The sequence below is a fragment of the Papio anubis genome, chromosome 11 (assembly GCF_008728515.1).
Source record: "Papio anubis isolate 15944 chromosome 11, Panubis1.0, whole genome shotgun sequence".
NCBI classification, from domain to species: Eukaryota; Metazoa; Chordata; class Mammalia; order Primates; family Cercopithecidae; genus Papio; species Papio anubis.
The window spans coordinates 120,988,627-121,002,401 of NC_044986.1; positions in this window are offsets into that span (position 1 = coordinate 120,988,627).

Here is a 13,775-nt window from a genome sequence, read left to right on the forward strand (position 1 = left end):
TGTGAGAATCACATTGCAGTGGTCCCTGTTTCAGCACCTGACTGAGATTATTCAAATCAAGTAAACTCTTTACCTGAGGCGGAGGTTGCAGTGAGCCAAGATCATGCCATTGCACTCACTGCAGCCTGGGCAACCAGAGCTAAACTCCATCTCAAAAAAAAAAAAAAAAAAAAGAAGAAGAAGAAAGAAAGGCTAAGTTGCCCTTAGCAGAATAAATGAGACATGTAGTAGGCTTGGGACAATATCTGGGTGTGGTACCCACTATACCTGTCTGAGAAGAGAGGATTAGAGTTGCTTCCAGGGATATTTATGGTAATTGAGGTTTTTTAAACTCTTTTGGGAGGCTGTGCAAAAAGTGTTCTTAATGAGGTCACCAATGACTTCCATGTTGCAAAATTTAACAGTTATTTCTCAGTGGTTGATTTGCTTAGGAATTGATGTTTATTTCCCACTGGTCAGGCCTCCTCTTCGCTCCTTCCCATAACCTGGCTTGCACCATAACCTGACTCATCACCATCATGCTCTAAGCCCACATTACTTTGTGACGTATATATACATATATATGTATATACACACACATACATATACATTGCAATGGAGTTTCCCTCTTGTCACCCAGGCTGGAATGCAATGGCTCCATCTTGGCTCACCGCAACCTCCACCTCCCTGATTCAAGCGTTTCTCCTGCCTCAGCCTCCCGAGTAGCTGGGATTACAGGCATGCGCCACCATGTCCAGCTAATTTTGTATTTTTTAGTAGAGATGAGGTTTCTCCATGTTGGTCAGGCTGGTCTCGAACCCTTAACCTCAGGTGATCAACCCACCTCGGCCTCCCAAAGTGCTGGGATTACAGGCGTGAGCCACTGCACCCAGCCACTATAATTATTATCTTTAGTTTTGTAATTGTAAGACTTTTAACAGCCTGCCATTGGATGTAGTGTGATCTTCTGGAGGGATGTTGAAGAAGATGTCACCTGTGTCTCACTTTCTCCTTAGGATTAGGTGAACTTTCTCATGGACACTTGACAGGGAACACACTTGTTCTGAGGGGCAGCTGGGCTGCAGTGGCCATCAATCAATGAGGCTACAGTGCTTGCATTGACGGAAATCTTTCCTTCATATGAATGACACCCTCCATGGTAAGCACTAGGTCATGAGGGTCTTTGGAAAACACTCAGTGTCCGCGAGAAATGTGTTTTGTGGTTAAACACAAAGCTCTTTGTTTACTCAAGGGAAGGCTGTTGATCTCAGCACGTCTTTCAATGCTGCCACCACCCAGCAGTTTCTCAGGACTTACAGAGAGCCATACAACTAAGCATAACTCTGAATATCACCCACTAATTCTGACTCTGCCTCCTTCCCAGGTGTGGAGTTAAAGGCAGAAATGCTCCTCCTTCTTTCTCCTTCCCTTGTGTCTCTCTCCTGAGGCTTTTCTGCACAGCATCACTGCGCAGCTTAACGTCTGTCCTGGGCGTTGGTAATAATGTGGTACCGTTCACTCCCTCCTAGCATCTGATCCCTCACGTCCTGGGGGAAGAACACAGAAAGTGAGCTTCTAATTTCTTGCTTGTTTTTCTCTTTGTTTCTTCTCTGATATCTCCAAGTTGCAACAGAGGAATAGAAGTGGCATGGCATTCTCCCTAAATCTACTTTGCATGATGGATTTTGTTTCACTTAGAAGGAACATTATACTTTACAGTAAGAGGAAAATATCCTCCATTCTATCAAGTCTCCAGCTGAGTCTGCCATAGATAGAGGGAGTTTCACTGTCTAGGGTGAGTCCTCTTTTCCTTGGCCAGCACTTCACAGTCAAGAGTCATGAGAAGTCTTGTTCCCACTCTTGCTCTTTGATATGCTTGCTCCTCTTGTCACCTTCTACCATGAGTAAATGCTTCCTGAGGCCTCACCAGAACCAAATGCTGGTGCCATGCTTTTTGTACAGTCTGCAAAATGGTGAGCCAAATAAACATTCTTTCTGTATATTTTATCCAGCCTCAGGTATTTCTTTTTTTCTTTTCTTTCTTTTTTCATTTCTTTTTTTTTTTGAGATGGAGTCTCGCTCTGTCACCCAGGCTGGAGTGCAGTGAGTATAAGAGAGAAAATGAAGAGAGAAATGTCAGACTCTTTTTTAAACTAGATTTCATGTGAACTAATACACTGAACACTTAGTCATGACTGTGGGTAGGGTGCCCAGCCATTCATGAGGGATGCTCCTATGATACAAACACCTCCCACCAGGTCCCACTTCCATCACTGGGGATCACATTTCAACATGAGATTAGGAGGCAACAAATATCCAAACTGTCTAAACTATAAGTTTCAAAATTTCCCTTTAGATTCTTCCGAATCTTCTAAGTACACGAACCAGTTGTGTGCACACAAGGTCAGTTTTATTCTATCTCTAGTTTCTGTTGAGATAGTCTCTTTCTCTGCAGTGTTGTGCAGTTTTAATGTATAATATCTAGGAATGGATTTATGTTTCTTTTTTACCTGATGTTCTTTAATCACTTGAGAGTCTAGAAATGCCTTTCATAACTTTGGAAACTTATCAAATATTTTAAATATTGCCTCTACACCCTACTGTCTGATATACTTGGCTATTCCAAGTTGACAGTTATGCAATCTAACAATAAAAGTTTTCTACTTCTTTGATAGATTTCTGAATTCCAGTTGACTTCAGAGGATATGAAAGTTCTAGATGACTTAAACGGAAATTTTCGATATGTTGCCCTAGATTAGTAAGTAACTTTGGCAAATGGGTTGCCTAATCTATTTTTGGAGAAGGAATATCGGATGGCTTTTAAATGTTACCTCAGTACCAGCGGGACAGAGGCCACTGTGTGTGAGAGGTGAGACAAGAGCTTTCTGGAATCCTCCTCCTAGATTCATTCCAGAGCTCTCTTCTCTGACAGGTCTGACAGGGTGAGTGGGCACAGGGTGAGTGGGCACAAGGTCAGAATGGCTCAACCTGTGCCACTGCTCTCCTGATTCCATGGAACTTTCCAGGCCAGCCGATATTATTGCTGAGTCTGCATCTTTCATGTAGGCCTGGCATTTCTGCTATGGCCTACTGGACGAACTGTGGATATTGCCCATGTGTTCTGATTAGACGTTCTTCCAAATCTGCTCAGTTCCTTATCAGATAAAAAACATTTCAATTAACCTTGGGACCCATGCCAGAAATTCTTATCTCCTCCGTACGGCATTGTTCACAAGATCATGTCAATACAGTATTTTTAATCGTTTCAAAAATCTTTCTTCCTTCTCTTTAGACGTTTGCTCATGACCCAAACACTGCATCTTGCCTCAAGAAAGTTTGCCTTTAGTGGGCAATAGAACTCTTGGCTTCGATTGTTTGCAGTATCGAAATCTCAGTGCCAGAGTATAAAGAAGTTTTAGAGAAGAGAGAGTAAAAAATCAAGGGAAGAGTTGGAGACTAAAGCTCCATTTTGGAGATAATGTATAGTTGACAAAGATCTTACTCTTTCTACATGCTCCAAGGTTCTAGGATTCACAGAAAGGCACTCATGTGATGAGGGCAAAACAAGTTATGTCACTGCTTGCAGTGGAGATATTAACAGGTAATAGACAGGAGATAATGTATTAAAAAGGAAAAGCACAGCAGCACATCATAAGAACTCAAACATTTTTAGATATATCATCGTTTATATCTTTTTTAGAAGAAAATAAAAAATAAAATAGAGAATCATGAAAAGGAAAGGGAGAGTAGTAAACATAGGTAATTCTCACCATCAATTAACTATTTAATATTAACAATTTGTTTATTCATCACTATATTTTGTGTGATTTCCACTTGAAGATTGCCCTTAGCATATTGTAGAGTTTAGGATATGGAAATCCACATCATATATGACATGTCTGAATCAAAATATTTTCCATATGGTAAATAGCTAGTCAGTAATGACTGCATCTTTTAAAAGGATGTGTGGTTGTTGCCAATATCATTTAACACTCAAAATTTTTGATTAGGCTGAACATATAGCTGACTTGCTTCTATTCAGAATAATGCAGAATGAGTTCTTGTTTTCTTTGAGAATTTGAAATAGAAAAGGTCTGTTGCTCTGTTGACAGATATGGAGGAATATGTTTGAATGATTGACGCTGTGTAGTTTATGTGACAAATTCCAGGCAATAGAATATAATTTGAATAATTTATTAGTTTGAAAAAAACCATACTATAAAGTTATGTTCATAAAAGTAAGAAAGACCGATTCTACAACTTTCCAGAAAATAAACTTCTTAACGTTCACATGAATGGCTATTTCATAGAAATCGCTTCACTACCACTGTAGTAGTAGGGTCATTTCATCCATATTCTGCACTATTCTTTCTCTTTTCAGTCTTTCAGGCTACCCTAATTATCCATTTTTCAGATGAGTATTGACATGGAGGGCATTGCATGATGTCTAGGAGAAGGCCCTGCCTGTGGATGGTGATGCCGAGGATGCCTCTGTGCTGGTGGCTGGGCACACCACCTATGGCCTAAATCCATCCTGCTTAGCAACTTCAATTAGCTAGATATAAATCCATAGGCCAGAAAGCAAAGACAATACATTTTTATGATCTTCAAATAATTGAATGTTTTTTCCTAAAGATTCTTTTCCTACTCCTTTTTCTGTTACTTGTGTGTTTGTTTTCCCTTCAGTTCACTAGGGCAAAAAAAAGGATTTGCATACAAGTTTAGGGTAGGGAGTGGATGATGATAACAACCATCGTATAGACATTTTTGAGGTGAGAGTGGGTGGAGTTTTTAGCCTCTAGAGGAGGAGCAAGTGACAGGTATTTGTCAGTCTGTGTTTAGCTCTTTTAGAAAGGAGAAAACACACAGCATAGAGTCTGGAAGGTGAGCCATATTGACAGTATGACCTTCCAGCATCACAAGAAACAGAGATCCTGGAACCTGGGGAGGAAGCATCCCTATGAAATGGTATTCAGGCACGTGGGAGGGCACCCTCCCAGGATAATTAGAAGTCAGGTATGGTGGAGGTTAGGAGAAGGGAGTTGAGCACATCTCTGCTTGGGAAATACAAACACATGTTCTTGTGTCAATATGTCTTGGGCATAAAAGGAAACGTCCTACATTGTTTTAACAAACTCAGAGCTGAGAGCCAGGCTTGACCTCCTCTGTGTGCCCAGTATCAGTAGTGACCTTGTTGGGCTGTGGTGGAGCAGAACATCAAAGATACCACTGACTGGCCACATTCTCCTGAATATCAACTCCATATAGAGCAGATATTATTAGGTTCTAAAAATATACTATTAATTTGTTATACTCAGGCTTTTGGAATATTTCATACTTTAAAAAGCAAACTTAACAAATATAAACTGCAAAATATTCCAAAGCCATTACGTATTTTTTATCAAATTAATTTCAAAATGGTAAATAACATATCTAATACATTCTCCAAAATTTCAAACATTTCTTGAAAACAGTATATTGTAAAACAACATGATGCTTTCAGACTTTGGTAACTTTTAGGAATACCTCTTACAAAGGTGTGTAACTATTTGTATAGTTTTTAGGGATATGAATTTAATCGGGTAGTCAAAAGGACATACATTTTCATTTAGACAACTTTTTTGAAAACCTGGGACAATGCCATGAGCCACTGTTCAAAGTAATTTGAGACTGACACGTGTTTATGACCTAGGGTTGCTTTCTAACACTTTCACCCTGCACTGTTCTTACTGTGTTGGTAACTTTAATCTCATCAAAGGGGCTTCCTTAAGCCATATCTTTTAGCTGAGACGTATCCTACCAAGTTTCATAGTCCACATCAGTTCCTGAAATTATTCATTTATTAAAATTGAAGGAGGCCATAAACTTTGGAGGATTCTTGGGCAATCTTTGGACTGTTTCCTGTCTTCACTCATTTCCTTGAAGATGTCAACTATTCTTATGGCTTTAAATACAACCTCTAGGCCAATAAACCACAAATCAATATCTGTAACTCAGCTTCTCTTCCAAAACTCCAGAATGAAACATCACATTGTCTGCGTCTCCACATTAGTGCCTAGGGTACATGCACACTCAACAAGATTGAAGCAGGAAGAAATTAGAATCCTGAACAGAATAGTAACAAGTTCTGAAATTCAATCAGTAATTTAAAAAACCTACCAAACAGAAAAATCCCTGGGCCAGATGGATTCACAGCCTAATTCTATCAGATGTGTAAAGAAAAGCTGGTACCAATCCTACAGAAATTATTCCAAAAAAATCAAGAAGGAATGACGTCTCCCTAACTCGTTCTATGAGGCCAGTAACATTCTGATTCAAAAGCTGGCAGAGGAACAATGAAAAAATAAAATTTCAGACCAATACCCCTGATGAATATAGACCAAGATATCCTCAATAAAATACTAGCAAATTGAGTCCAGCAGCATAACAAGAAGTTCATTCACCATGACAAACTAGGCTTTATTCCTGGGATACAAGTTTGGTTCAATATACACAAATCATTAAATGTGATTCATCACATAAACAGAACTAAAAACAAAAACCAGATGATTATCTCAGTAGATGCAGAAAAGGCTTACAACAAAATTCAACATCTCTTTATATTAAACACCCTCAACAAACAAATATTCACAGGAACATGCCTCAACATAGTAAGAGCCATCTATGACAAACCTACAGCCAACATCACATTGAATTGGTAAAAACTAGACGCATTCCCCATGAGAACCAGAACAAGACAAAGAAGTCCGCTCTCACCACGCGTATTCAACATAACACTGGCAGTCTTAGCCAGAGCAAGCCTGCGAGAGAAAAAAACAAAAGGCGTCCAAACGGGAAGAGAGGAAGGCAAGCCATCTGTATTAACACATGATAGATATGATTCTATACCTGCCCAAAGGTTCCAGAAACTTATACACAACTTTAGTAAAGTTTCAATATACAAAATCAATGTACAAAATATCAGTAGCAGTTCTATACACAAGGTCCAAGCTGAGAGCTAAATCAAGAATACAATCTGGCCAGCGGCAGTGACTCAAACTTCTAATCCCAGCACTTTGGGAGGCCAATGCAGGTGGATCACTTGAGTTGTGTAGTTCAAGACTGGCCTGGCTGACATGGCAAAACCCCGGCTCTACAAAAATATTTTAAAAATAGCCGAGCATGGTGGTGGAGGCCTATAGTCCCAGCTTCTTGGGAGGCTGAGGTGGGAGAATCACTGGAGCCTGGGTGGTTGTAGTGAGCCAAGATCGCACCACTGCTACACTCCAGTCTAGGTAACAGAGAGACCATCTTAGGAAAAAAAGAATAAAATTTTATTCACAATAGCCGCAAAATGAAGAAAATACCCAGGGATACAGCTAATGAGGTAAGTGAAAGATCTCTGATGAGCATTACCAAACACAGCTGAAAGAAATCAGAGATGACACAAACAAATAGAAAAAAATCCTAGCTCATGGATAGGAAGATTCAACATTGTTAAAATGACAATACTGCCCAAATAAGTTTACAGATTTAATGCTATGCCTATCAAACTATCAACACCATTTTAAAAGAATTAGAAAAAAAAAAACTATTCCAAAACGTATATGGAACAAAAAACTGAGTCCGAATAGCCAAAGAACCCCTAAGGGGGAAAAAATGAACAAAGCCAGACATCACACTACCTGACTTCAGTCTATAATACAAGGCTACTACAACCAACACAGCCTGGTATTGGAACAAAAACAGGCATATAGGCCAATGGAATAGGTTACAGAACCCAGAAATAAAGCCACACAACTATAACCATCTGATCTTCAACAAAGTTGAGAATACCAAATAGTGGGGAAAGGACTCCCTATTCACAAATGCTGCTGAGATAACTGCCTAGCCATATGCAGAAGAGTGAAACTCGACTTCCTCCTTTCACCATATACAAAAATCAATTCAAGATGGATTAAAGACTTAAATATAAGACCCAAAACTACACAAAGCCCAGAAGAAATCCTAAGACCTATCATGCTGGACATAGGCCTTGGCAAAGATTTAATGATGCACTCTCCAAAAGTAACTGCAAAAAAACAAACAACAACAACAAAAAAAAATAGACAAGTGGGACCTAATTAAATTAAAGGGCTTATGCACAGCAAAAGAAGCTTGCAACAGAGTAAACAGACAACTTACAGAAAGTGAAAAAATATTTGCAAACTATGCATCTGACAAAGGTCTAATATCCAGAATCTATAAGGAACTTAAAAGTCAGAAAATAACAGATGTTGGCAAAGTTACGGAGAAAAGGGAACACTTCTACAATGCTGGTGGGAGTGTGAATTTGTTTAGCCACTGTGGAAAGCAGCCTGGGGACTTCTCAAATAACTTAGAACTACCACTCAACTCAGGAATCCCATTACTTGATATGTACTCAAAGGAATATAAATTGTTCTACCAAAAAGACACAGGCACATATGTGTTCACTGCAGCCCTATTCGTAATCACAGAGACATGAAATCAACCAAAACTCCCATTTACAGTGGACTGAACAAATAAAATGTGGTACATATACATGAAGAAATACTATACATTCATAAAAAAATGAAATAATGCCCTTTGCAGCATCATGAATGCAGCTGGAAGTCATTATCTTAAGCAAATTAACACAGGGACAGAAAACCAAATACTACATGTTCTCACTCATAAGTGGGAGCTAAACATTGAGTACATATAGACATAAGGAGAGGAACAATACTCAATGGGGCCTATTTAGGGTGGATGGTGGAAGGAGGGTAAGGGTCAAAAAATTATCGAATACTGTGCTCCATATCTGGGTGACAATATCATTTGTCCACCAAACCCCGGTGACACACAATTTACCCAGGTAAAATACCTGCACATGTATACCTTGAACCTAAAATAAAAGTTGAAATATTAACTTATTATATCAATATGTCAAGTGAAGGGATTCAAAGGTATTTCAGAAGGTGTATAAGAAAACTGATCAATCAGAAATATTTAGTACATATGTCAATGTAGTATTACATATTCATTTAAAGCACTATTTAAATTTGTGTGTGGTTATTGGCTCATTCTCATACATTTGGCCTTGGAATGTCAAATGTCATACAGGTGGAATGTCACCCTTACCTTCACCAGAGTAAACACCTGAAGTTCTGCAAGTTCAAGGACATTGTTCCAGTTGCCTCCAGTGCTCTGGCTTCCCACAGAGACCCAAAGTGGTGATAAGAGCATCAGAGTTAGCCTATGGCAGGAATTCTACTGATTATGAAAAATTCATATTAAACCTTGTGGGAAAGAGAGTTTCTGGGGTGACAGACGAGTTGATGATGACAGGTGAGACATCCACGGGGAGCCACGGGTGTCCTCTGAGGAGAAAAGTCTTCTTATTGCCTTCATGTCTTTATACCATGAGAGCATAACCACTCAGCGGCATTCCACAGGTTTCTCAGGGAGATAACACTTCCTTGAAGCAGTGGAGTATAATCAAACATCTTGGCTCCTGAAACCCTCTCCCACCCATTTCAGTCCCGATAAGTTAAAGATCTTAAGTAGTTTAGACACACGCCTTTGCTCAAGGAAATTCACAGAAACCGCCACTGCTATACATCTTACTGAATGACTCACGAGTTCTCCTTCACTGATTAATCCTTTCCCTCATCCCTTCCTACTCCTCCCATCCGAAACTCTCTTTCCCACAAAACTAAGTAGTTAAATTCTATTCTGGACAAAACGACAAAAAAGTAAAAACAACAGTGTAGTTGGTTTTCATGAAACACCACTGAGCTTCAGTATCACCAACATTCTTTCTTTCCTGTATCATCGAAATGTCTACTTACTCCCAACTCCACTCCAACTATAATTTTTAAAGTGATTTTAATGTAACATTTGCATAAACTGTAATGCTGTACAATTTTGACAAATGGATGTACTCTATAACCCACACCCTTAACATGCTAAAGAAACTTTCTTTTTTTTTCCTTCTTTTTTTTGTTTTTTTTTTGAGAAGGTGTCTCACTCTCTTGCTCAGACTAGAGTGCAGTGGCACAGTCACAGCTCACTGCAGCCGCAACCTTTCAGGCTCAAATGATCATCCTGCCTCAGCCTCCCAAGTAGCTGGGGCCACAGGTGCATGCCACCACACTTTGCTCATTTTTAAATTTAATTTTATTTGTTGTAGAGACAGATCTTACTATGTTGGAAACCTTCTGTCACTCAAAAAAGTTATTTTTTCGTTTCTTCTGAGACAATAATTCACCTGTAGGTAGCTATCTTTTTTTTCCATCTTAGATAAGTTTTGTCTGCTTGAAATTTCATACGAAAGACAGTGCATATTATATTTCATTGGGCTGCTTTTGCTCACCATGTCTGTGAGATACATTATGTAGTTGCAATATCTGTAGTTCTTTTATTGCTGGGTAGTATTTCATTATATGGACAACTATACTACAAATTATCCATTCACCTGTTGATGGACAATTGTTTCCAGTTTGCTGCAATTATGAATGACTTTCTATGAATATTTATGGAACTGTTTATAACCATACTACATTGTACCATTTTCTCTCAATTCTCTGGAGGATTTCAGGAAAAGGGACAGCACACTCTATATTTTCCATCCTCCATCCTTAACATCTGTGTGTATGTGTGTGTATGGATGTATTTTTTGGGCTGCATTGTGACAGTTCACATCTCTTGGAGGAGCCAATCTTGAAAGCCATTGCCAAGAAATGCAGTTGAAGCCCAGGTCAGGTCACCCAGTTTAGCAGGGTTGTTGGTTCTGGCCAAGAGCTTCTCTGAGAAGAGGATGCAAGGTGACCTTCAGGTATGGTCCAGTGGTGTTGCTCCAGAGTGAGCCATGGGTGCTGTCCTGGTGACCTCTCTTGCATGGGAGTCTACACTGTGTTCCATTCATTCTCATGCTTCTCTCTGCTGTGTGCTAGGGATGGGGGCATCTTGCAGAGATGAGAAGAGACAGCACTTGACTCAGAGTCCCGACGTGTGTCACCTCTGTGCCTGGCTTTGCCACTTACTAAGTATGTGACACTAAGCAAATTTCAACTGTGTCATTTTAATCCATTTTAGGAGTTCTTCTACATGGTAATGAATTTAAGGGCCCTGGTTTCTCCCATTCATCTTCTCTGCCCAACAAACTCCTATTTGTATCTTAAGATCAAACCCAAATAGGATAAGTTGCTTTGTTAAACCACTCAAACCACCTACCACATTTTTTTACCACAGTAATACATGAAATGGCTCTGCTTAGTGAGATTTTTCTTCTTATTGCACATTGTTTGCTAATATGTCAGTGTGCTCTCTGGATGGTGAGACTCTCAATGCAGTGACTCTTTCTGGCTCATCTTTTATCACCTTTCTCCTGGCAGCGAGGAAACTAGGTATAAGTTCATAGCCTTACCTAATTAGCATATACAATAAGTAAAGTTATTTCCTAAGCCTCTCCCCATCTACACTCTGGGCCTTCTATCAATCACAGGTCTTCAACTTATGTTTTTTAGAATCCCATAGGAATTTTGCAAAACTATGTAAGCTATTTTTCATTTTGAGATGACCACTATAAATTTTATCATGAGTTTCATATTTACAAAATATGACATTTGAGACATAGTCTTTATAATGTATTTACTTCAAAATGTTATAGTTATAGATCAAGTATATTAATTTGTGGAAAAATCCAATAGGTAAATCTAAATCTCATTGTTAAACCACTCAGATTACATTTTAGTTTTCAATTAAACACATGTTAATAATACCTGCTCCCATGACAACCATATCACTTCTGAAGTACATTTTTTTTTTTTTTTTAGACGGAGTCTTGCTCTGTTGCCCAGGCTGGAGTGCTGAAGTACATTTTTTAAAAGAATAGTGGATAAACTGGTGGGTGGATATATATAAAATGAATGGACAAATATACACACACACACACACGCACACGTACATATATACACAAACACACACACACACACACACACATATATATAGAGAGAGAGAGATTGTGTATGTATACACCTGTACTAAAACAAATCTTCATTTTATTTTCTTTCTCCTTCATCATGTGACATAAGATTTATTGACTTCACATCAGCATTTAAGTATTGTTAACTTTATGTAATAGTATTTGGGGTGGAGATTGGTGCATTTCCGGTTGTAGGAAGGATACTCGTATTATGTTAGGTGTAATTATGACCTCATTATTGTATTTATTTGAATATTATGTATGATTTCAGGAGATGGGTTCAAGTTAACAAAAGGTGGATTTGGGATGATTAATTCTGAGTGCCAACTTCATTGGATTGAAGAATACAAAGTATTGATCCTGGGTGTGTTTCTGAGGGTGTGGCCAAAAGAGATGAACATTTGAGTCAGTGGGCTGGGAAAGGCAGACCCACCCTTAATCTGGATCAGCTGCCAGCATGGCTAGAATATAAGAAGGCAGAAAAACATGAAAGGAGAGACTGGCCTAGCCTCACAGTCTACATCTTTCTCCTGTGCTGGATGCTTCCTTCCCTTGAACATCATACTCCAAGTTCTTCAGTTTTGGAACTCAGACTGGTTCTCTTGCTCCTCAGCCTGTAGATGGCCTATTGTGGGACCTCGTGATCATGTGAGTTCATACTTAGTAAACTCCCCTTTATATATATATATATTCCACTAGTTCTGTCCCTCTGGAGAATCCAAATACACTATTCTAGATGCCATTAAGAACATGCATGATTCATGAAAAGAGAGCAAAATATACACTAGAACAGGAGTTTGGAAGATGTTGATTCCAGCCCTCATAGATGGATGACTTTGAGGAATTCAAGACCAGTAGGGAAAGTAATTGCAGATGTGGTGAAAATAGCAAGAGAACTAGAATTATAATTGAAGATTGAATATTACTGAATGGTTGCAATCTCATACAATTTTCACAAATGAGAAGTGGCTTTTTATGGATGAACAAAGAAAGTGGTTTGGTGAAATGGATTTCACTTCTAATGAAGATGCTATGAAGAATGTTGAAATGAAAACAAAAGATTTAGAATATGACAAAGATCACTGATAAGATCATGACAAGGTTTGAGAGAATTATCTATACACTACGATGTCTGCCCAAGGACAAAGTTACCTAAGAAAGCCTTTCTCAAGAAGATAGCCCAGGCATTACATGACACTTGACTGTCATTAGTGACAGGAAAAGAGTTACTTTTGCCATTTTTAATTTTTTTCTCCATGTCTATAGCTTTTGTCCTTCATATCCATCATTGCTACCATTTTGTGAGATTACATAATTTTTTAAATGACATTTGGATTCCCTTCTCATTTCCTCTTGAGTATATTCTACAGTCATTCTCTTTGTAGTTGCTGTGGGGATGACATACAACTTCACAGGGTTATAACAATTTACATTGAATCAACATCAACTTCCATTTCATATAAAAACTCTCCTTTTCCCAGGTTTTTTCCCCACTTCACATTATTTTTGTCACTCATTCGAACATTATATATTGTGTACGTATTAACATAGAATTATACTCATTTCTACATTTTATTTTAAATTCTGAAGAAAAATAGAATACAAACCAAAATTTCAAAAATACATGTTTTCGCATTTTGCCATATATTTATTTATCGCTCTATATAGCTTTAAGTTACTGTCTACTTCCTTTTATTCAGCCTGAAGTATTCCCTCCAGCATTTCTTGTGGAGAAAACAGGACTGGTAGTTTCTGTAGAATTTTGTTACATTCCAAGGGTTCCTGAAGCCAGGCATTGAATTTTATGAAATTCTGAGTAACTTTCTTTTAA